A 22403-nucleotide genomic window follows, 5' to 3' on the forward strand; every position below is an offset into this window, starting at 1 on the left:
AGTTATCACTCATTGCTTGTTTTACACTCTGGGTGTTTTAGGTTCAGTCCTAACTTAAGACAATGGCGATGCTTCTACCCAGAGAAATAGATATAAGCAAACAAAACTCAAGTTATTTATAAGCAAAGTACAGGGACTATTCGCAGGTCATTTTTCGTAGCTTCGTGTGACCCCGGAATGTAGGATTGGGCCCGTTTTGCTGGCAGCATTACCTGGATGGCAATAGACTACTGAAAGGAAATGTGAACGAAATGCCCAGATATTAGCATACATAGTATACATTATATAAATGTATACATATATACGTGTATATGTATACATATATGTATATATGTATGTATACATAGAATTATGTAATCAGAGAAGGTTGTGTCAACTTCAACACTATCAACATTTGGTGCCTGTATGCTCTTTGTGGCGAACCCTGCTAAACATCCATTCTTCCTCTGTTTGCAAACATTTGTCCTCCCAGGGCACGTGCACTCTTAACTGTGCTCACTCATACATGTCTTCGCTGTGTTATTTTACCAACAGTGTCTGTCATGTTCCACTCAAATGCCACTTCTCCTAGGCTGACCTTCCTGGGGACCTGCTGTTTGTGTTCTTTGTTCTGTGCTTGCATTACCCAGTGCTTCTACCAACTGATGCCAATAGTTAGTGCCTCTTATTTCCCCAAGCTGTGATGACTCTAGAATAGTGATGTCCAAGCATCCAGATGTTGTCAAGCATCCTTCTCAAGGCTTAAGGGAACTGATGGCCCTTTACAAAACTAAACAAGGAGGTCTTCCTGCCAGGCTTCACATCCTAGATAATAGCGTCAACAGAGATGCGCACACTCTTAGTTTCCTCTATGCAACTGGAGCCCTTTGATGGCCTGTTCTACCCAACCTTTCGTTTTTACGTTTGCTTAGCGTTTCCCCACAGATGTGCCACTCCATTTTCGCTCTGTGAATACAAAGTAAGTAAAAACATAAGCCCTCCACTGAAGCAGTTCTGAATTCTAACAGAATGCTAAGCAAACAGGTCAGGGACCTCTGAGGTGAAGGTGTTTGCTGTGGCACCTAATGGTCTGAGCTCAGATTCGCAGAACCTACATGGTAGAACTTGCTGCAAGTTGGTTCTTCCTCAACCTCTGACCTCCACATAACCTCACTCATGTACTTACACACACACATACACACATATATGCATGCACACAAACACACACACATGCACACACACATATATACACACAAGCATGCACATAAACACACATACATGCACACACATATATACACACATGCATGCACACAAACACACACACAACATAAAAAAAGTGATCCAAGAAGGTCCAAGAACTTGCCTTGTTAGCATTCCTCCACACTCCTCTCCCTTTTGGCTCCATTTCACCTACATGATGTCTGATTATGTCACCTCCAGGGCTTGCTGAAGAGATTTTGAAGGATCAGTATTCTAATAGTCCACCCGCCACTCATCAGTCCAGGGCTCTAGTTCTGAGCATGGTGGGATGTGGATGTGGATGTGGATGGACACTCACCCGAGTTTCCCGTGGTCTGGGGAGATTTGAGGCTGCCACGTATATAACTGACCTCCTTGTGCTCAAGTGTGAAGAAGTAATGAAGGGATTAGTCGGGTTTTTAACATTTTCATATTCATATTGCTTTTCCCAAGCTTGGTGTGCTAGTTGATTCTGTGTTGATTGTGACAGAGGCCTTTTACCTGCAAAATGAGTCAAGTTATGGAAAACTGACACCTATAGATAGTGATTATCAGTCACAGTTAGGAAGTGTAAAAAGAACCGTGAGCTCTGCCTTCCTCCCGCCCTTCTTCCAAGGATGAAAGCACAGTGGCATGTAAATTTTGTGCATTTGGACTTACCATCCTGCATCCAGCTATGATCCAGAAATGATATTCTACAGTGCAATGGCCTGACTGTATTCTAAGAGATTCCAGTAATTGCTCTTCTGTCTCATATTTAGTCTCAGTAACATTTGCGTGCGTGTGCGTGCATGTGCGCGCGCGCACGCACACACCCACCCACACCACTGCTTTCTTTTGGTTTTGTAAGGTGACACAGCAGATTCCTTATTTCCTCGCTGGCCACTGCTTTCTAGTCCACTGTCTGTCGCCTACTCCTCAAGACAATTCTTCAGGTCACAGGTCCGGGCTTTCTTCCATTCTATAGCTCAACCTTTGTTCTATGTGATTTAATGGGTCTGAATAAGGGTCATCAACTTCCCAAACTGATTTCCTGTCCAGGTGTTTTATCTGAGTGAACAACCAAAACCCTGGGCCCATTGTCAAATGCAGTGATTGGATGGGCAAGTTTCGATGTTTAAAACTGAGCAAGGGCTTGCTAGAGACTTCGGCAAAATAAACTTTTTATTATTCTTAAGAGACAGCCAGTTGGTTTTTGTGCCTCTGTCTGTCTGTCTGTCTCTCTCTCTCTTTCTGTCTGTCTGTCTGTCTCCCTTCCTCTCTCCCTCCATCCCTCCCCCCCCCCCATTCTCTTCCTACCTCCATCTCCTTCTCAGATATGGATGGGGAAGCCCACAGCGCTGACTTCAGCCATGCAGAATGCCACTGAAAACGCATTGGTCTTTGAAGATCTCACTGAAGTGCTGGATCAATCACGCAGACATCTGTATCCAGGCTTTTTCTTATATGCTATAACAAATGTCACACTATTAACCTACTTTTACTTTGGCTTCCTGTTATATAAAGGAGGAAAATATTCTAACTGATGCTATCATATATGTATGCTTACTGATTTTTTTTTTAAATCACCTTATTTGTTAGGCATGCCTAAGAGGTCAGAGGATGACAAATTGGTTCTTTCCTTTTTTGATTCACGGGGACCAAATTCGGGTCTTTGGATTTGCAAAGCCTGCTTGATCTACTGATTCACCTCGCTGGCCCTAAGGTTGTTTCCATCTTAACCATCTTGTCTGTTCAGTAGTCCCGTCTGTTTGGGGACATCTTGACCTGGTTTCCTAGCAGTCCTACACCATTGTTTGCTCCAAGAGCTTCTGATGTCCTTTTCTCTCCCAACCTTGCTCCTCTCCTGGACCCTTCTGCCCCTGCCAATGTTACCCCATGTCCACAAGGAACCACGGGAGCTTTGATAACCTTCCCCTCAACGTTGTGCCCTCTCTCTCCACCTGCTCTGTTTAACCTTCAAATGGAATCTGAATGTTTACACTTGTCTTTGCCCTCAGCTCTATTTCCCAGACAAAACTACTACTTTCTCTCACCCAGGCTCATACTCTGGCCTCAGCCTCAGCCTCCAAGTTCTTCTCTAGGCCTTTCTGTGACCTCTCATGGCAGCCAGAGTAGTTTGCTGAACTGCCAACCAGATCACCCAGTTTCACACTTAAAACCCGGGGTGACAGACAACACTTAAGCTCTGCACCTTCGCCTACAGGACCCCAAAAATCGAGGCTTCTTGACTCGATCTCCACAATCACTCCAATCACTTGTCGTGAGGGTTTCTGCACTATGCTGTGTGCCCTCAAGTCAAGGTCACCTCACCTCCAGGTGTGACACCTATTTGTCCCTCTGCCATGCATGCCTCTTCTCCCTAAATGCTACATGATTGGGTTACCTCATTATTTATGACTCAGAAGCTGCACCTCCTGAGAGAGGCCACCACTGCCTAACTCATGCACCCTTGTGTCATCTATGCTTACTGAGCTCATTTTCTGGCAAGGTTGCCTTTATTTATTTTCCTTCTGGTTTTTCTGTTTGTCTCTGCTTACTATCTGATAATGCAGATGGTGACCTGGCCTGCTGTTCACTGCTCTGTTGCCGCTTCCCAAAGTGTCACATTTGAGAATGTGAATGGACCGATCCAAGGATCAGTTGATAAGTTATGGGAAAACAATCTACTGCTTTATTAACTTATTTTTCTGAAAGGATATCTAAATAAGATTTTTAAAGATGTACACAGTGAAGCCAGACTTGGCCCACTCTCATCATACTCGTCAGTGACCTTGGGTAAGACAAAGCTAATGTGTTTCCCACCTATAAAATGAATTAATAATAGTATCTACCTCATAGAAGTGAAACAACAGATAGAATCGTGCTTGAAAGGGGCTAAGAACAAGGTCTGGAATATAATCAATGTTGTGTAAGTTTGGCAACTGTGGTAATTACAATCTCTCCTTAGAGCTGAAATGGATAAAATACATCTCACACATCAAATCCACCTCTGCCTGTTTCTCAAAAATAAGGTGTTATTGAATCATAGCCATATTGATATATTTATGTTTCCCTCTATGGCTGGTTTTGCTTTATAACAAAATTAGTTGAAGCACAAAGGCAGTTATAGACTCAAACTTAAAGTATAAACTACGTGATATTTTGTAGAAAACATCTGCAAACCACTGTTTTATATTATGTCTGAAGAATTTATATAAATACGCATAAAGATAGCAATGATGATTCTTTATAGTTATGCTGGCTAAATCACCAAAACAGCTCACTTACTGCCCTTACCATGTGGACTTTGGTTTGCCTCTTGGGCCCCAAGTTACCTGATACTACGTAACAGTAAATGGCAAAGTTGCTGAGCGCCTAAACCGCCTACCCTGGAGGACATCAGAGCACTGCTGATGGCTGCCGCTAACTCCTCTGTCAGTCTCTTTCATCAGTAAACAGAACTTCAGTGATTACTAACAGGCCTCCAGAACAGCAACCCTTGGAAGAAGCCTTGACAATGAATCTCTTGAGCCTTCAGATTAAAACAGTCAGGCAGAAATCCGTTATTCAGGGCTTCCACAGGCCAAGGAGAAGGCTCAGTGGGTAAAGGCACCTGCCTCCAAGCCTCATGACCTGAGTTCAATCCCAGGGGTCAAACCTAAAATATGCACATATGGTACTTTACAGAAATATAACCTCCCACAAGTTGTCCTCTGACCTCCACATAGCAGTAATGGCTTCTATAAAGAATGATTCAAATGGCCCTTGTGTACACACACACACACACACACACACACACACACACACACACACAGTGTATTTTCTTTTAAAGCTTTTCTGGGCTGGGCTCCCAATTTCTTGTGACACACACTATAAGCTGACTATACAATTTCAGACCTTCTCTGCTCACCTCTACCACAGAACTGGAAAACAAAACATGTGCTAGCATCTCTTTCAGTGAAAAACAACATCATGTCCCAAGGCTGGACAAAGTGATATAAGTGCAAAGCTGTCGGAACCACCTTCCCGGTCTCAATCTTTTGTCTTGAACACAGGCTTGCTGCTTGAGCTGCCATAACTAATGTGATGGTGAGGGAACAGGGATGTCAACTCAAGACACTTTGATCCTTTACTCTGAACCACCATCAGCAGAGCCCACCTCTGCTCTGGGCAGCAGAACGAGTTTCCTGTCACTTCTAACAAAACCCCTTCCTACATGCCATATTTCCCAAACTAAGAAACTAGAGGAAACAACATGGTATTAGAGAGCTGGGAAGGGTCAAGAAAAGAATCTGACCCTTCCACGTATTAACAAGAGCAACTAAGGGACTTAATGTTATGAAGCTCACTTGTCTATTCTGTTATTCCAACATTCAGTGGCAGGGAGAAATAAACTACCATCACATACATGCATGCCAGTACTCCACTTGCTTTCATCACTTTCATCTGAGATCCAAATCTAAGGATCTGTGCTGCCCATAGTGAGCTGGGTCTTCTCATGTCAATCAACACATCCAGCACAGTCCCCACTAGACATGTGCTCACAGGCCACTGAGACTTTCCCTCCTATAGGATTCTAGATTAGATCACGATGACAGTGGAAGCTTTTGCCGCACCTTATTTATTGCTCATTATTAATTATATCGATGGACCTTCCTCAATGTGTGTTAGGACAGGCTGTCTGATCATTTCCGTCACCCTAGCCTCAGAAACTTAGAAAGCTAACATTCTCAGAAAACGTTCCTACTAAGATCTACCAAGTCAGAATTTTGAAGAGTGTGGTCCAAAAATTAATATTTTGACAACTCTAGTTGAACTGGTGATTTGGGATCACACTTTGAGTTGGGTGTCTTCTATCCATGGTGAGAGTTCTGACTGAAGGTGGACGTTCAGCCCTGCCTGTGTATGCGGAGAAGATGGTAGACTGCCGACCTCTGAGGAAGACAAGAAAGGCCTTTGTGTCTCTTTTGCCTCTGGTTCAATGTTATTACTGCTTTTAACTTAAAGTTATTTTTTATCATAATTAATTGTATCTTGAGATATCTTTTAGCATCTTGTACATCATCAAAATGAAGACGCATGTGCAACTTGTAGATCGGAAAATTAAAAATAAGCCTGTGAATTAGGCTTGGAAACAATAGAGAATAAGTTTAGCTTTCTGCTTCTTTTGTGCATGGGGAAGGGGGTGGGAGGAGCAAGGACCTCACTGTAGAACCCTAGTTTGGCCTATAATTCACTATGTAGGCCAAACTGACCTTAAACTTATAGCCATCCTCTTGCCTTTGTTTCCCAAGTGCGGAGACTGTGAGCATGTGACCTCACACTCAGCTTTGGCTCTCTGCTTCTTTTTTCAGGGACCTTGAAGATTTGATAACAAATTCAAGGTTAAAAATCTTTATTCCTAAGCGATGATGAGATCAGCTTCTGCCCTTCCATGATGAGATCAGCTTCTGCCCTTCCAGCTGACACCAAAAGAAACCATCTGTTTTTGTAACTGATCAGATATAATGGTATTATAAATATTATTTATCCCTCCCAAATAGATACTATTTTTCTAATTAGTAGCTAATAATTTATTGACTACCTGCTGTTTACTAGACTTTTTACTGGGTAGTATTAGACTGATGACTCCTACTGTAACTTCTCCTGGCTCTTGAATATTGAATTTTCAAAGTACCAGAGAAATGTGCCCTAGGCCCCACTCTTAACTTGATGAGGAAGCAGCCTCCATGCTCTGTTGACACATTTTTGAATCACACAGTTGTGAGGAGTCCAGGGGAGCCTGTGGACTCTGCAACCTGCCTTAACAAATGGAGAAAGTGCTAGTAATATAAATACCATGTTGGGAGGACAGAAAACAAAAGCTCCAGGTAAAACCTGACACTGAGGTCATCTTGCCTAAGGAAAGAAATAGAGTCCTGCTCAAAGCCCAAGAAACCCATGGCAACATATAGAAACTAGAGGAAGTGAGGCAGCGAGCCTTCTGTGCTGTACCAGTTCTCACTCCTCGTGATGCCAGCTACAAGGTCACCATCAACTAAGAAATGAGCCACAAGATGGATGAGGAACATTTCCAATATCCCAGTATTAGGTACCTTGAATAAGGTTTTTAGGGAACTGCATGTGTGGATGAACTAAAGCAAGCATTTTAAATGCGTAGCGAATGAAGTGGTTATTTGATGACATGTACGGCATTAGTACATGCCAAGATGTTCACAGATGGCTTGATTACAGCACACCTCTCTCTCTCTCTCTCTCTCTCTCTCTCTCTCTCTCTCTCTCTCTCTCCTTTCTTTTCTTCTCAGTGCTAAGGACCAAACCCAGAATCTTAGTCACCAGCTACCACTCAACCACTGAGCCATCCCAACCACTGAAACAAGCAACAGAAGAACAAGAGCACCTCGGGCCATATGGCAGGAGTTTCAGGGCTTGCAGGTCAATCCGTGAAGGCAGGGGTGAGATGCTACTGATAGTTTCCCTGAATGCTACCATTTCAAGTTTACCTATGACGACTTGAGTGGGATTGTGGACTTTCAGCTTTGAGAGTGGGGGACCGTAGGAGGGAGCATAAGAAGGGGACGCAGGAAGGGATGGACGGAGGAAGGAGAAAGGCATAAGTGACACAACTATATTTTATTTTATTTTTATTAATTTATTCAGATTACAACTCAATTATTATCTCATCACTTGTATCCTCCTATTCCTCCCTCCCTCCTGCTTTCATCCTATCCCCCTTCCCTAGGTCTATGACCAAGGGGGACCTCCTCCCCCACTATATGGTCATAGACTATCAAGTCTCATCTTGGTAGCCTGCTTATTCTTTCTTTGAGTGCCATCAGGCCTCCCCACCAAGGGGAGGTGGTCAAATATGGGGCAACAGAGTTCATGTCAGAGTCAGTCCCTGCTCTCTGCATAACTGTGGAGAATGTCCTGTCCATTGGGTAGATCAGAGTAGGGGTTCGATGTTTACTACTGTATTGTCCTTGGTTAGTGCAATAGTTTGAGCAGCCCCCCCCCCCAGCCCTGATCCACCCATCATGATGTTCTTCTTGTAGGTTATACAACTGTATTTTAATTAAGATGCATTAAAATAAAATTATACATATTAAAAATAAAATCATAAAAACAAGGGGTGAGTGGGCATCCTAGCACTGCCTCAGCTTATCAGAGAGTTTTAAATAACAGAAGCATTAAAAAAAAATAATGCATAGGGTTGCAGCTCAAAACCTCCTTGGCCTTTGGGAAGCCATCCAGCAAAGGTCACATGAGTCCTTTCCTCTGAGATAATCACTGTCAGAACAAAGCTAGTTGTAGGTGGCTTTTCTCCATCTTGTCAGAGAAATGACTTGCAGAATTAGCTGGCTGTCCTTTGAGAAAAGAAGCAGCACAAGCGGATCCTGGGGTAGCCTCACACATTCTGTTTTCTTCTAAGTGTTAGAACAAGGAGACTCTCAGTGCTGAGGAACTCGGCCTTCCACTGGCAAGTTCCTTTAGACTGGATTACAAGAAAGTAGGTAATTGTTTGGTTTTTTTTAAATATGAGCCATGTTCAATGGTATAGTGCCTGTCAGAATGAAAAGAACATTCATATTTCACCCAAAAGAAAACCTATATATCATCATAAGTGTCTGTTAATTGAAGCAAAAGAACAAATATAAGCAGATGTTAATTCTAGCAAATTGTACTGGCTAATTATGCTCCAGCCCTGAGTAAGGGCAAAGGTCAAAAGGCTAATGTGTAGCTTAATCAGAAAATTATGTAAATTAGCCCAAATCAAGCACATCACATAACCCCATAACCGGAGAACTATGCGGTTCACTGGGAAATTAAAAGAAACTTCCAGTCGTTTGATCAGTAAAGGAAGAGGAGGAGAGCCTAGAGCAGGTGAAGGCTGCATCGTCAGAAGCTGATTTTAACAGACTCATGGGGGAAAGCAGGGCATCCAGCACTCAGGAGTCAGAGGCCAGGTGGGTCCTCTGTGAACTCAAGGCCAGCTTGATCTACTATCCCAAGTGAGCCAGAGCTACACAGTGAGACCCTGTCGCTAAGGAAAAGTTGTCTCTTCATATGTTACCAAGTAAGGACATGACATATTTAATAACTTTTTAATTAGAATTAAATTTAATTAGTATTAGAATCAGTCGCCATATTCTGGACCAGATTCAAGGCAACTTATGAAATAATGCATGCTGTGAGAAAAACAATATAGTACTTAACAACAGTAGACTCCTTGAGAGGCTGTGGAGTGGTTTGCTCAGCATGCGTGAGGCCCTAGGTTGGGTCCCCAACACTACATAACAAACTTGATGATGCACAGTGAGGAGACACAGGCAGAAAGATCAGAAGTTCAAGGTCATCTTCATCTCAGAGAAACTGAGCCAACCTGCGCCGGAGACCCTGTCTAAACCAATAATCTAATAATAAAAAGTGACAGAAGATGAAGGCAGGAAAAAAATGAAGTATAGAAGATGAGATGGAAGGAGGGATAAAACTACTAAACAAAAATGCAAAATACGACGAGTTTATGCATTTTGTAGACATTATTTCCAGTACCTTAGCAACCAGGACAAAAATGGGAGGCACAATCACACGATCCTCATTCTAAAAATCCAACCAATTAAACTGGCTGAAAAAATAGCTATTCTTGGTATTGAGAACAAAGAGAGAAGTCCCTCATTGATTCTGATGGCATGGGCAGTGGATAACGTTATAAAGAGTGCCCTCGCAGCATCTTCTCAGTGAGCAGCTAGGAGCACCATCCAGACTTTTAAGATGGCCTTCACTACCAGGGAATTCAAAAAAGCAATAGGGGATGGGGAGGAAAAACCAATGGCCAGGCCCAGGCACTAGCAGAACCGGTCTGGCTTAACTCAGAAATTGATTTTCAGAATGTTTAGAGGATTAGAAAAGCCACATGTCCGTCCTGCAGCCAGTCTCCACAGATGCCATTTCATTAGCATTTGATAAGAACTAAAAGGTGTAAGCTCAAAAGGCTGACCCCTCAAGAGCATATTTGATGCTGCCAGACCCAAGTGAGTACAGAATCATATACAGAGCCAGCTAGGCAACTCCTGGGACATGCTTAAATGACACTGTCCACCTGTTTGTGCAAACTATTTAGAATTTAAGATGGCAACAACAGAACTCAACTCAGTGTGTTTATGTCTCTCTGTGTGTATGTATATATGTACTTGTATGTATGTGATTATGTATATGTGTCTCTGTGTGTGTATGTTTATATGTGTTTGAGTGTATTGCACATGTGTATGTGTGTGAGTATATGCATGTGTTATGTGTATGAGTGTGTGTGTGAATGTTTGTGTGATGAGAGTGTATTGAACATGTGCATGTGTGAGTATATGAGTGTGTATGTATGTGTGCATATATGTGCATCTGTCTGTCTATATATGTATGTATGTATGTATGTTTTGGAAAGGGTGGCTTCACAGATGATACACCCATGAAAGTTCTCCTGACCAGGGGCTTTTCCAGCCAGGCAGCCCTTTTACAGGAGCTCTTGTCTGAGCTGGAAATACAACCCCCTTTTTGTGGAGAACAGCTTAGATTCTCACAGTCTAACTCGCAGCTGAAGTGCTCATGGCATCCAGAGCTCAGTCCCAGACATTCAAACCTGGAAACCTGACAGTTATAGAATTAGATAACACCAACTTCCCACTTTAATAGTGAAGATCAGATAAGGTGGTAACCGGGGACCCTGGTCAATTCGATGAGCTCTTCCCGCACGCGGTGCCTGTCCTCAGAATGAAAGCCCGAGAACTCAGCAACACACCGTTTTCCTGCCTAGCTCATACTCTTCACTTCTAGGTTTCTGCTCAGCTTTAAGGTACAGAATATAAATGCTCTGCTCAGTCCAGGACCCAAAAAAGGTATAAAATAAGAGTAGTTCAAAAGCATTAAGCAAAGGTAAATTTTAAAAATGACTGCCATTACCCCACACATAAGGAATCCACTCCTAAATAAAATGTAGTATCATGTGAAAGAAAAAAAACAAAAAAACCGAAAACACTCTCTGAGGTGAAAAGAAATAACTCTGAACAGGTCATGGCTTGAAAGTGCTCTAGGCTCCTCTGAGGCAGGGATGCCCATGAATAAAATAATCATGATTGATATTGCATTGTCTTTCTTCACGTAGTGAAATAAAAGGCCTCTTGCTTCCCTAAACAACCACAGGGAAGGAAACAACAACAATAAATAAAGACAGGAGACTGACTTGAGTAACATCTTGAAATTACAGTTCAAAAGGGCACAAAAGGGCAGGGAATCAACAAGGAATTTTTAAGTCATGTTTTCTTTCTGTCCTTGAGAATCCAGTTAGAGATGTAACAACAGACTTTGTAGTTTTTCCCCACAGATGCTAAAGGAAATCTTACATAGCTATTGTAGAAAAGCTACCGCAGTGATGAACACAACAGCCAGTTCATGAACCTGCGTAGTCATGGCGGTGGGAGGGGGTAGGCCTGCATCAAGATAGGATTTCTTTCTCATCCAAACTAACAGCATAATACTTAAGTTTCATTTTATTTAAACAGGAAATAGCACTGATAGCACCAGGCCCAGCACTTCCTGTCAAGGACGAAGTTCCCTAATAGGACACAAGCTTACTAGTGACAATTAGATTTGTTTTTGTCACATCTTTCCTAACAAACTGGAAACATTTGTTGACCAAACATGTGAAAGGAATTAACAGTGAAAGGACAGAACTAGTTATGTTAAGGGAGTTACATATAATCAAAATAAACAGATGTGAACTCCCAAATAAAAATCAATACAAAACTATTTGAGTGATGAATTTTTTTCATTAACTTCTGTAAAAATTAATAAATAAAATATCTCTGCAAATAGTTCATTCACCTCTTTCCCCAAATGATGTGAGGTACCATGGAAAGATAAACTAAATCAACAAAGTATTAATAGGAGGAGAAAGTCAACAGTCAAAATACAATGAGTCAAGTCATGTGAGTATAAGTGAACGAAAAGACCAACTGCAATCACTGTGATAAACAAGAGGAAAGTAAGATAAGCCACATAGTTCATTTGGATACAAGAAAAAGGAAACCCACAGCTTTCCCAAGAGAGATAAAGCTGCTCCTAGAACCAAACTCAGAAATTTCCCATGTGAGGGAAAGCAGATTATTCAGAGACAGCCGGCGGCATCGTATAATTCCAAAGCCAATGCAGACACATCTGCATTTGAGAGAAACGCACCTGAGAGAAATAGGCAACATTTGAAGCGGTCATATATACATAAAATAATCAAGCAAAATTACTCCTAAAAACCCTGATCTGAGAGTAGAACCCTTATTTGCTCTGGTTTGCTTGCTGTTACTATGATAAAAAAAACAGTGACCAAAACCAACTTGCGAAAGGAGGGTGTTTATTCAGCTTATATTTCCAGGTCACAGTTCATCTTTAAAGAAAGCCAGGGCAGGAACTCAAGCAGAGACCAGAAAGGACTGCTACTTCCTGGTTTTCTTGCTTCCTGTTCAGCTACCTTTCTTACACCTTTCACACCTTTCAGGACTACCTGCCTAAGGGTGGCACTACACACGGTAACTAGTCTGTCTCCCATCAATCAGCGATCAAGAAAACGGCGCTCAGACATGCCTACAGGACAATCTGATGGAGGCAGCTCCTCTTTCAGATGACTCTAGTTCGTGTCATGTTGACAAAACTAACCTGTACAACCTGGATCCAGAAACACGAATACATTAGATGTTGGTAAAGGAGATAATCGAATCCTCTATCAATTTTGACAGGATATTCCCTTATGCTTCAAAAAGAATACTGTAATGGTCAAAGCGACAATAGAAATTAAAAAAATAAATCTGTATCAGTATCCACTGTGTGTGGTTCTGGGATGGGTCCTTCATAAACATTACCTAATTAATATTAACAGTAGCCCTGAAGTTACTGAGAAAGCACACCCAGGAAGCCACAAAACTGTCCAGGAAACTTGCTACGCAGCAAGGCTGATAAATGTTAAAGCCAAGTTAGCCACCTCCTGAATCACTTCACTCTTTCCACGACTCTGTGGACAACAGGACTCAGATACATTGCTCAAAAGCAAGTATTGATAGCACACTTAGAAAAGTGATCATTTCCAGCTATAAAGTTCAGAACTCACTGCCTAAGTTATACCCAGAAGCCATTTAGATGACACCATACCCAAAGAACTACTTGAAAGAATTATATCCAAGATCGGCCTGCTTATTAGACTGAGCTTTGAAATAATTCCAGAAATTAGGAGAACTCACCAAGAACTTAAGGAGGAAATTAGCTAAATTGCAATAAACCAATGACAAAGTCCCTTTCAGGAAAGGATTCTGGGTCTGTCTTAGCATTACCATTGGTGTGAAAAGACTCCATGACCACAGCATCTCCTATCAAGGAAAATATTTAATTTGGGATGGCTTACAGCTGAAAAGAGGTTCAGTCCATTGTTTGTGACAGGAAGTATGGTGGTGTGCCGACAGGCGTGGTGATAGAGAAGGATCCAAGAGTTCTACACCTAGATTTACAGGCAGCAGAAAGAGAGTGACACTGGGTTTAAATTGAGCTTCTGAAACCTCAAAGTCCACCCTCAGTGACACACTTCCTTCAACAAGGCCACACCTCCTAATTGTGCCATTCCCTATGAGCCTATGGGGCAATTTTCACTCAAACAACCACAGGGTCTAATGTTTTAATAAAAATCTCTGATTAAAAAACAGAGTTCTCAGATGCCCCCCCCCCCCGCCCACTAACATTATGCCAGAGTGATGGGAAGTGTTGCTTCCAACAGCCAAATCTCCTCCGTGAACTGAACCTACTTATATGTGGCTTCTCTTCTTGTCTTATAGGCGCATCACCTACGTAATTCATTAAACCTACTTTTGTTTAGGTTTGGTGTCTCAATAATCTTTATTGATTTGGAGATTAGGAAAACAAAGACTTTTCCTTTCAAATATAAGTGATCGGTTTAGGGTAGGTATGGATTTTCAGATTCTCGGTACTTTAAAATATGGGAGAGGGCCTGGAGAGGTGGCTCAGTGGTTAAGAGCACTGGCTGCCCTTCCAGAGGACTTGGGTTTAATTCCAAGCACCCATGGCAACTCATGACTGTCTGTAACTCCAGTGTCTTATGGCAGCTGCTGGCACCAGGCATGCACGTGGCACACAGACTTACTCATACACATAAAATAAAATAAAAGTAAATAAAGAAAATGGTAAAAAAAAAAAAAATGGAAGAAATTTCTCAGAGGAGGCAACTGGATTTAAGAATGTCTTCTATTGAAAACATGGCTTATTGAAAACACGGCCCTAGTTTACATCTGGATATCAGCAGAAAGGGACGCAAGTCTGAGGAGCAAAGAGCGACTTTTGATGTCTCCTGGTCATACTAAATTACTAAATAATTCTCCACGCTTATTCTAATTTTCTTGAGAGAGCATCATTGGGCTGCCAATCATGCAATCACATAATATTACAGTCTCAACTACGCAGGCAGTCAGATTATTCGAACTAGGCCAATCACACACAACATGCCTAGAGGACCAGAGGCTGACCATGAAACTGGAAAACACCCTCAAGAGAGCGAACGTACTCTCTTAGAGTGGACACTGGGGAAAGATTGTCCTTATTTTGTTAGACTTGCAGAAACCACCCCCTGCTACAGAAAAAGGCCTGTGGTGGATAGTTACGCAGACCTGCAGAGTGCAACAGGGACCACGCAACACTGTGCCTGGACCTTGCTGAGTAGCAACTGCAGCATTTCCAGAAAACGGAATCAATATTTTCCCTCCTTCCATTTCATATAAGTGGATCTGGGATTAACCTCACTCATAGTATTGATTCCATGGATGAACCAAAAGAGGATTGTCTCCACAGTTACCTAATCACAGTTCCCCGAAATTGGGAGTATCGGTAAATCTTACTTCTGCTTTCTCACACAATATGATTGTAAATAAATGTTTATATATTGGTTAAAGCTCTGCTTATGAACCTCTACAGACATACTAACCACACACCAAAAAAGAAGAGTTCAATGGCACAGGTGATAATGGCGTTATATGACCCTGACCTTCATCCCTCCTCTTCCTCACCTCACCCTCTCCCGTAGTATAGCAATCCTTCTGTTGCTGCATGAAAGATGTCACAGCCCTGGTCTCTCATGATTATAGGATTTTAAGACAACTAGACAATGTAAATCCTCAACTATAAGCTTTGATGTTTTTCATTATCAGACTACTGGGTGTTGGCACTGTTCGCCTCTGAACGCTATCGGGATGTTAAATTACACTCGGTGACTGTGCGGGTTGAACACACTGCTCTGTACATGCACACAGCATGAGGTAGAGATGGCTGGAGGGTTCAGCATGGCATTATGTTCTACTTCACGCCGTTATTAATGCCATATAGAATGTAAAAAGACAAAACATTTCTTGTTCTGTTTATCTAAAACACCTGCCAACTGCCACCATGGTATACTAAGCAAATATTATCTAATAACATATATTTCCACAGACATTTTCAATTGCTAAGAAATGAAACAGAAAGTCTATTTCCTAAAAATAAGTTTGATATTGTTGAATGATAAAATTATTATCACATATCAATTCCATGTAGCCCATAGATGCAAACACACATGTAAAAATCCCCGACCAACTAAAATTTAACTACTAACACTGTTTTGATAGATGATAGATTAGATTAGATGGACAGGCAGATGACAGGTCTACACAAATATAAACTTATTTTATGCCTCCTTCCAACATAAATTGGCTCTGGTATTTATTCACATGCCAAAGTACAAGGGAGAACAAGTCCACTTTTGGTCCTTGCATGAAACTGGCATTGCATTTTGTCACTACAGAGTCACCATTAATTTCTTATCATTACAAAGTTAATGTTTCCTCTTAAAATCACTGGGAATTGCTGCCAAGTCTTGTTCTGGAGAGTGAGCTACAGTGAGCCATTATCTCTCAGTTGAGCTGCTGCAGGTTTTGCCTGTGGTCTCAGATTAAATGACTGGTTTTGCAGGCTTTTCTATTTTCCAGGAAGATTTAACACGAAAGTACAAACAGTGCCTTTTTCATTCCTATATATTCACAAATACCATCTTGATATTTGTACATAGATGAGTGAAAAGATGGGTCTTTTTCAGATTTTTTTTAATTAAGTTATCCAGCCTTCCAAGAAAGCATCATGCAGAAGCTCAGGGACATACTGATCTGTAAAGCATGCTCATGTGTACACACTTACCTTAGTATACTGGACTGCACAGCCTGTTTTTTCATAAATATGATTCCTGAATTATTTTTTAAGCAGACAATCATGTCACTTCAAAATTATCAAAATTGCACTTCTCAGGGTGAAGAAACAGTCTCCTTAGCACAGACTGTGCCCCTGCATCTGTGCTTAGGAGCCCCCAGACCTTCTAACAGTTCAACAGCTTTGAGAGTGAACTTGCAAAGCTGTTAAGTAGATGCCTTGTACTGGTAGCGACCTCACAGTGCATTCATTATTATGACACGTGACACAGTGCATCCCAGTAAATAATGAAAACAGAAGAGGAAAACAAAAGAGGAATCCACAACTTTCCTCACCAAGGAAATACTGCACATGCCTCCAAGAGGCTCTGCCTCCCTCACACACCTCATGGTTACCACGGGTTACCTTCCTGGATACATTTATCTCTGGGGGAGAATGTAGACACCAAGGGAGGCATCCATCAGTGAGCACACTGACTACAGTTGTCCTTGTTGTCTGTGTGTGTACACTGACTGTAGCAGAACAAAGAGTGCAAATGGATTCTGCCGTAAGTCATTTTAACCACAGCCAGAACCCCAGACTTGCACACTGTCTCTTTGGCTTTTTTCTTCTTGAGGCAAAGTGTCGTTTCTGCAATTTTAGTTGTTGTGCTAGAAACATCTTCTTACTGAGTCTTGGAAATAATTCATCTATTTTATAATTCCTGAGATTATTAATTTCTAGGAAGGACCTTCTTGATTTATTTTGTTTTCTGTTTTCGGATTCAGGGCCTTGAGATCGCTGGGCAAAGACTCCGCCATGATTTACATACCAGCCCAAGGACTTTCAACATGAAATGAATTACTTCTAGAAAGGGACGTTAAAAAAACTGAAATTACAATATTGTTATCAGTCCTGACTTGCCCTTCTGAGTCTGTAGACTTTGTGTCTGTGTCAGTTACCAAGGAAACAGAGTCATTTGATTGAAGGGAAATAGTGACTCGAAGCCCAAGATCAAGTCAACTTGAGGTAAACTTGAAAAGCTCTAAGCCTAAAATAAAACCTACAGGATGTCTAGTCACACACAGGGGGCCTAACGCACAGCAATCATGATTAAAAAGGCTATTTTAAAGGGCTACCATATAGTAATGACCCTACATCCTAACCAAAGGTCATGTAAACAATTATTTCTGGTTTTTAGTTTTGTTTTCAAGAGGGCTAGGGATCAAACCCAAGGTTCTGGCCATCCTAGGCAAGGGCTCTTCAACTGTCCTACAGCCCCAGCTCCATATTGGTGTGTTTATCTGGTCCTTATGAAGATCATGAAACACAGGCAGAGAAATTGTAAAGTTAGGAGAACTTTCGCTCGGCTTTGAAGAGCCTGCGGAGTAACACTGTTGGTAGTCATCACATCTGTGTTCCGGGATTGAAACGGTGTGAGTCTTTCAAACTCTTGATCATGTTTCCAAGCACAACATTTCTCCCCACCAGAGTGTCAAAAGGCCCATCCCAGAACAACGGTGGGAAATGCAGAGATGTTCACACTGAGGTTTTACAGTGTTCTTCCTTTTGCCAAAACACTGGCACCTAATTCAGAAGTCAGCAAACATTATCTTCCTCGGGCCAGATATGAATATCTTAAGCTTTGGGGCCATATACTTTATTGCAAGTAATTAACTCCATCCTTTCTTATCATCTCTCTCTGTCTCTGTCTCTGTCTCTCTCTTTCTCTCTTTCTCTCTGTCTCCTTTCTCTCTCTCTCTCTCTCTCTCTCTCTCTCTCTCTCTCTCTCTCTCTCTCACACATACACACACACACACACACACACACACAAATATATATATATTATTTATTTACCTTTATTTAAATAACCTTTATTTACAAAAATATATACTAGGTAGTTGTCACATTTGACAAATGAGTCATGGTTCTCTTACTCCTCATAAGATTCCGTGTGGTCCTATGATTTATTTTCTATTTTATTTAACATTACTTTATGTAGCAGTGCAAGACAGTAAACCCAGTGTTTGCATAGTATTATAACTTTAAAAGACCAATCCTTACAATTCTTACAAGTATTTAATTAGCAATGTTTATGCTTCTTCACTGACATACTATATCTATAAATATTTATATGTGTGTACATTCTTATTATATATATATATATATATATATATATATATATATTAATTACATAAGATCACTCACAAAACAAAATCAGAGAGGACAACGCAAAATAGACAATCTAGAGACTCAAGGTTCAATACAGCATCACTTCAGCAAAAGCCCATATAGTATTTTATAACGTATAAGGTCTTTTCTCAATTATTGTCTTATTTGTTCTTCTGACAGTGGGAGGGAGCTATGATTCTGTCAGCTTAAAAAGCTGGTCTCAGTGCACTGTCTGTGAGAATGAAGTCCAGAGGTCCCAACCCCGCTTTAACATTGTTTAGCGTCATGGTAACTGTTCTCTCGGATACAGCTACAGCGCGGCCAGCAGTGCCTTCCCCTCTGCTTTGCAGGAGAACAGTTTTCTCTTTCAGGCCTGAAGGCTGTGGGCAGGAAGGAGTGGTCATTGGCAGCCTAAGAGAAAGATCCCGCATTCTAGTCTGCTAGTGTCTGTTTTGTGCCAGAATTTTCCCTCTGGCACTGAGCCAGGAAAAAATGAAGCTGCTATAAATGTCCAGGCAAAAGCCTAAAAAAAAAAAAAATTCACAAGAAAGAAACTACATAATTATAGAAATAGTGAAATGAGGTAGAAGTTACAGTCACAATACTCAGAACATTTCTCTGGGAGCTCTTGCAGTAGTGGCAAGAAATGCAGATGACCAAATAATGAGGAAGAACAGCATTTATTTATTTCTTTTTTTTTTTTCAAAGAGAAACCCCAGCAAAGGTGCTGAACATAGAAAGAAAGAGGTTGTGAGAGAAGAGAGAGGCCTGTAATTTTTCCTATGCTACAGAGGTGCCCCGTGACCACAAAGAGCAGTCTGCTGATCTTTTAATTCCTCTTTTTTTTTTTAACTAGAAGAAATATGTCCACAGAAAGTATAATTTAAAACATCTTCTCTTTATTGAATTATATGGAATTTTTAAAGCATAAATTACATGTACAAAATAATGAGTTTTCCTTTGGCACTTTCACACATGCATGTAGCGTATTCTCTAACCTGGGGTCAGGCTCTGCATAGTCCTTAGGCATTTCAGAGCATGCTCGGGAAGATTTGCTGTCAGTCCACACCTGGCTGGAGCAGAGCTTTCCCTGCACTGTTGTGAAAGGCCTGGTCCATCTCTGATGGGCAGCACTATCTCCACTGACTCCCTAATGCTCTCCAGCAAGCACTTCAGGCAGGTCCTTAAGAAGTCCCTAACAGATGTTTGCCCCACACTTTGTACCCAGTCTAAACTTAGCTCTCTCATAACATGCCTCATGGATGGCCTAATGTTGTCTTTTCTCTGAAAGCATCATGCAAATGAGGGAAATTCTGAGCAACTGGCTGTTGTGATCCCACACTTTCAGCTCCACTTTATGCAAAAGGGATGTGTTTGCAAAGAACGTGCAGCCGCATGAACAAGGTCGGTGTTGTTTCCAAAAAGAGAGCTAGCCTGGGGATGCTGAGATCATTCCTCAGAGTGCCCAGGCAACTGCTCAGACCCCACCCATCCAACCCTCCACTAGGACACGAAGCCTTGGAGATGTTCATAGGCTCCTTCTCCCTAAGCACATCCTGGTCCAGTGTTGAGCGAATGCACAAAATGGAAGAATCTACTGAAGGTAGGGCAGTGAATGTAGGCAATCTGGCATTCATGTGGTCCAGCCCCTTCCATTAAGTTATACAAATCTCACCAAGTACATTCAGCAACCTGGATAGCATCTTCTCCATCCTAAGCGTGAGAACAACAACAATGCATGCTATGATGCTCAGGCATGAGTAAAAGGAGAATGAGTTTCCCAAACCGTCAAGTGCTCTCCAAACAGCAGGAACTATCTCACACAAGCCGTAGATCCTGCCCAACCGAAGATCACCAGGGATGCCAGCAATGAGTCACCGGCGGGTTTATCAACACCACAGCTATAGCTATAGTGGACATTAACCGGCACTTCAATAGCTGTGCTGTGAATGCCTCTGTGGAAAGCCGTGCTATGAGAGGAGACATGCTAAGGGGGAGAGATTGCATCTATGGTCCCGTGGCATCTCGTGGTATTTTTAAAATGCTAAAATTGTTAAATGTGGCAAAAAAAAAAGGCATCACAGAATAATCACTGCCCGAATGGGCGTACTCCTTACATAGCACACTGAACTGTCCCCACCTTATACCACATCAACGATCCTAGGACCGCTGATCCGGTGTCAAGGAAAACAATATATATGCGGAAGAATCAAGAGATGTTCGTTCCCTCCCATGATGTCGAAAGTGCAGTATGTCCCTTTAGAAAAAGTCATGTAAAGTTGCCTTTCTAAAAGTAAGCCAGATACCCTCGAATCATAGCAGTGTCACATAGTTCAACCTGGCCACTCACAGCTTAATGCTCAGTAAAAAATCCTGTTCCATAGGATGCGCTTCTTTGCAGCCTGTGCTCCGACTCGCTGAGTTCTTGTACCTTTTAAATGACTATAAACTTGTACATTCGAAACAACATCTCAAAGGGAGTATGTAGTAAATGCAGATTATGTAAAACAAGAGTAGCTAACCGGTCCTCTTTTTTCCCCCAGTACTGAAGACCGATCCTGGGGCTTTGTACACTCTCACAGAGAGCCACTGTTTTTACTTTCATTTCCACTTTCCTTTTGCTGTTTAAATAATGGAACTCTACTTTAATATTAGGATTCTTAGAAGAAACACAACCAAATGGAGATGAGGAGACTTATAAGTTAGGAAGTTCAAAATTCAAAAGAAAGCCCAAGTGGCAGGTCAAGCCCAAGGCTCTCTGCAGGCAGCATCTCTCTGTGTCAGAAGAGCTCCATCTTCTGTCCTGCCAAGGCCTTTAATGGACAGAGGCCCATACATATCATGGATATTAATCTACCTCATTTAAAGTATTTATCTAATCTAAATGTTAATCTCAAAAGCTTCACAGGAAAATCCAAAATATACATAAACAAATATATTGGTACTGGCTGCTCTTGTAGAAGACTGGGGTTCAAGTCCCAGCACCTACAAGGTGCTCACAACTCTATTTTCTTCTGGTTCCAGGGGATTCAGTGCTTTTTCCTGGCCTCTGCAAGCACCAGGCACGTACGTGATACAGGGCCATTCATATAGGCAAAATACCCACACAGATAATAAATCAGTAAAGTTTAAAGAAATAAAAACACTATCTTTAGCCAGGCGCAGTGGCATACACCTTTAATCCCAGCACTCAGGGAGGCAGAGGCAGGTGGATCTCTCTGAGCTGGAGGCCAGCCTGGTCTATAAAGTGAGTTCAGGACAGGCAAGGCTAACACAGAGAAAACCCTGCCTCAAAAAACAAAAGCAAAACAAGCAAAAACAAAAACACTGTATCTCCAATTCCTGGTGAATCCACGTTTTTATATTTACTTTGCCAAAGGTCTTTTATGCCCTTGAGGTAGGTGGCAGGCCATGCCATGAGTCACAGGCAGGTCTCCCTCCCCGGCAATACTTTTGAGGGAGATTCCGTTCGATCTCCCAAAAAGCATGATGTGAAATCTTACCTTGAAAGCTCGAATTCAGTTTTTAATTTTATCAACTATCTCAAGATGAGATATCTTTCTTACATAACCAACCTTGAAAACCACTACACGGAAACAAAGCTGCACAGTCTCTTCCTGCCAAGAAAACTAATAAAGATTTTGCCGTGATGAACTAACTACTTATAAAAGACAGAGAGAATGGGCCAAGACACACTGAATGACTTTTTAATCTGTCATTCATCCTTCCCCCACAAACCCCTAAACTTGTTCACTTAGATTCTATTTGCTCAACTGTTCTCT

General features: G+C 41.7%; 1 protein-coding gene and 1 long non-coding RNA gene across 2 annotated transcripts in view; both read right to left on the minus strand.

Annotated features, from left to right (window-relative positions):
- RASGEF1B (RasGEF domain family member 1B) overlaps positions 1–22403 on the minus strand; it is a gene marked incomplete at its 3' end in the record, with an annotated part of 516267 nt that overhangs the window by 279156 nt on the left and 214708 nt on the right. The window lies entirely within an intron of this gene.
- On the minus strand, positions 1346–16678 carry LOC311584761. The gene is made up of 4 exons (XR_014774994.1): positions 16462–16678; positions 2518–2667; positions 1538–1719; positions 1346–1425 (listed from the first exon to the last, which is right to left on the minus strand). It is a non-coding gene; the product is annotated as an uncharacterized lncRNA (long non-coding RNA).

This window comes from Acomys minous (assembly GCF_964271855.1).
Source record: "Acomys minous genome assembly, chromosome: 15".
In the NCBI taxonomy this organism is placed as follows: Eukaryota; Metazoa; Chordata; class Mammalia; order Rodentia; family Muridae; genus Acomys; species Acomys minous.